Genomic DNA, 3,618 nt, shown 5'->3' on the forward strand with positions numbered 1-3,618 from the left:
GCCTCCTTGCCCCACTTTATACGCCCCGGCTGCCAATCCCGGCCTCGCTCCGCGAGAGACACGGATCCGCCTCTTCCCCTTGTATGGAGCCCTCAGACGGCACACGCTGCCTGCCTCCAGCGACTGCACACAACGCGCCCTCTAGGGGCGCCGCGCCGCACCGCGCGCCAAGCGGCTGAGACCGGGCGGAGAACCAGAGCGCTTTGCCCGGACTCGTCTGTGCGCTCGGGGCAGGGCTCTCCAGGGAGCCCGGACTTGGGGAGAAGGAGCCTCCCTAATAAACCGAGTCGCACAGGGCTGCGGGACGTGCCCCCAGCTGGGTGAGATGAAGAGTCCCTTTCCCTCGCTGCCCTCCCATTTTTTACCCCTCTTTCCTTCGCCCCCAGTGGGCTCCTCCCATTGTCCCCTTACCTGCCTCTTCCCGGCAGCCTCCCCTGTGCTCCTGCCTAGCCTCAATGCGCTGCCCCCCCCATCCTACCTGCAGTGCCCCAACCTCAGCACCTTACCCCCCCCCCCCCCCCACACACACACAACCCTTCCTGCAGCACCTCTAATCCCGGCACCCTAATCCCCGATCCTTCCTGCAACACCTCCAACCTCGACACTGTACCCTCATGATCCTTCCTGCAATACCCCCAGCCTCAATGGGGACAATGAGAGGAGCCCACTGGGGGCGAAGGAAGAGGGGGATAGAAAATGGGAGGCAGCGAGGGAAAGGGACTCTATATCTCACCTAGCTGGGGGCACATCCCACAGCCCTGTGCGACTCGATTTATTAGTAAGGGCTCCTTCTTCCCAAGTTCAGCCTCCCTGGAGAGCCCTTGCCTGCGCGCACAGACAAGTGCCATGTTCCCACAAGCCTTCCTGCAGCACCCGTAATCCCAGCATTACCATTGCCCACGTACCAGGTGCCAAATTCTGCTAGTTTCCATCCACATAGGTTTTTTCCTACTGCTATTACTAAAGCGACACACACACCATGTAAAGCAAGGGTTCATGAAGTGAGGTGTGTGCTGGTTGCACACAACATTGACTGTGAGAGCTGCGTACTCCCTCAGGGTATGTCTACACTACCACCCTAGTTCGAACTAGGGTGGTAATGTAGGCAACCGGAGTTGCAAATGAAGCCCGGGATTTGAATTTCCCGGGCTTCATTTGCATCTTGCCGGGCGGCGCCATTTTTAAATGTCCGCTAGTGCGGACTCCGTGCCGCGCGGCTACACACGGCACAGACTAGGTAGTTCGGACTAGGCTTCCTATTCCGAACTACCTAGTCCGTGCCGCATGTAGCCGCGCGGCACGGAGTCCGCACTAGCGGACATTTAAAAATGGCGCCGCCCGGCAAGATGCAAATGAAGCCCGGGAAATTCAAATCCCGGGCTTCATTTGCAACTCCGGTTGCCTACATTACCACCCTAGTTCAAACTAGGGTGGTAGAGTAGACATACCCTCATTTCAGTCAAAGCGCTGATTCAGTTCAGTTGGCACATCCCACAAATTCTAAATTACCAAGCGCAGTGAGCTAAATAACCCAGTCTGGGGAGACTGTCTTGGTTACAATAATTTTGTGGCCCACTGAGATGAAGGAGGGGCACTCGTGCGGCCCACTCACTAACCTCGGTTACCCATTGCTGCTGCATTATTCACCCGTCCACTGTTGCCATGATAGGACTTTCACTCCCTCCCTGCACATGGAGTGTTCTGATCTTTCTCCCCTCTACAATATTCTTCTCTCAGAAGGGTTTCCCATATCCTTCTTCAGCTCCCCTATTAGGAGCAACACAACTCCCGCTCATTCTCCAACCCTTCTGCTACTACACAGTGCTGCAGTGTTTCTGGCATGTTGCAGGGAAACTAGGAGGAAGGTCTTTGTGTAGCACCACTTATGGGGAGGGCAGAGAACATGGGCCACAGGGCAGTAGGAAAAACAGCTCCCTGTAATGGGACAGAGACTCAGCCACATCCCACTGGAGGTTTCTAGATGTTGTGAATCTGCATTTCAACTGAAGGCCCAATGCTGAGAGAGGACAAATTAAGGCTGGCATAGAAAAATGTTTATGCTGCAGTATGAAAGTGCAGTGGTAGGCTTAATTCTCCAGTACCAATCAACCAAGGTAAACTCGCTCTGTGAAAGAAGGACCAGTGAGTGTCATGAGCGCATGATTTCTACTGCAAAGTGAGATACCAGATATTGAAGCCCTGATAATTGCTTTAAATGTGCTGTTCAAAAGCACTTCTGTTCCATAAGAAATTAGTTGCAGAGACAACAACTAGAACACCTTTTCAGCCATGTATACTGTTTGATTGATTAACAAATGACTGCTGTTACACACAGGCTCACGTGCACTGGCCAGCAGGTATGGGAGGTGGAGCAAAAGCTCTGCCTATTTCCCTCCCCTCCCTGTTATCCTATTCTGGATGAGAGTATACAGTGGTGAGGGGTGCTTAGCCTTGCTTACTTCTGCATGCCCAGGTCTAGGCAGCCCACACCAGGGATTAAGGGAGGATCTTTGTTATGTGAGCATACAGTCCAGGTCATAATCTAGCCCTGTGAATACCTAAGTGTCACCTGAGGAGCTAAAAGTGCTCCAACTTAATGAAGTCTCACAACACCCCTTTGTGGCTAGCATTACTATAAAACCATTTTACAAATGAAATCTACACAGCAGTGTTATTTTGGAAGAACTGGCATAATTCTGAAATGACAAAGAGCTCATCCACAGAGCAAGCCATTATTTCAAAATAATGGTGAGCTGGAGGACTTCTTATTCTGCCTTACTCTGCCTCCTGTAACCCTCATTTTATGAGTAAGGGAAGTTGAAGGAAGAGTATTCTTCCTTTGACTTCCTCCTGTATAGACAGCACCAAAAGCCGAATTAAGCTATTCTGACTTCAGCTACACAATTGAGGTAGTTGAAGTTGCGTAGCTTAATTCAACTTTTGCCCTGCTGTGTAGACGTGCCCAGAGAGTCGTATCAGAAATCAGGGGTAGTAGACGGTCCTAAGCATGACAGTTCAAACCCCACTGTACATTTTCTTCTTTTGTTTCTGTGTTTCACAACTAGAAGTGGTAGATGATTCATCACTCATTAATTATCTGAGGAATTTAGCCTTTGTTTTCTGTTCACGAATCATTTGTGAAAAGATCCTAAGTTTTGCAAATGTATTCCTCATTCTAAGGAGTCATCACACAGCATATGGTTATTTGTCAACAATTGATGTCAGCTTATCACTCTTCATATTTGTGACATTATTTCTGCTCTCTGGATGATTTTTACTTTTAAAATAATGAACAACAAGTGACAAGTAACAAATACTTGCTCAGATACAAAGACCCATTCCTTAAAGGAAAGAATTCCCAAATATTCAAGCATCACTTTACCAGATCGGTCAGCAGGGCATGTAAGTTACATGAAAAAAATCCCCTGAATCTGCCTTTGTTAGGAATGCAGAAACCTTAATGCATATAGAAAACTTTACTAACCTTTATTGCAGTTATCACCAAAGAACCTCCAGCAGCACACAATGCACAGAACTACTGAAAGGGAAGGCCTCTTGAACACGATATTCATTTCTATGGACCTCATGCTGCCTTTTCTGATGAGAGAGTTTTTTAGG

Source organism: Pelodiscus sinensis, chromosome 7, assembly GCF_049634645.1.
Source record: "Pelodiscus sinensis isolate JC-2024 chromosome 7, ASM4963464v1, whole genome shotgun sequence".
Taxonomy (NCBI): domain Eukaryota; kingdom Metazoa; phylum Chordata; order Testudines; family Trionychidae; genus Pelodiscus; species Pelodiscus sinensis.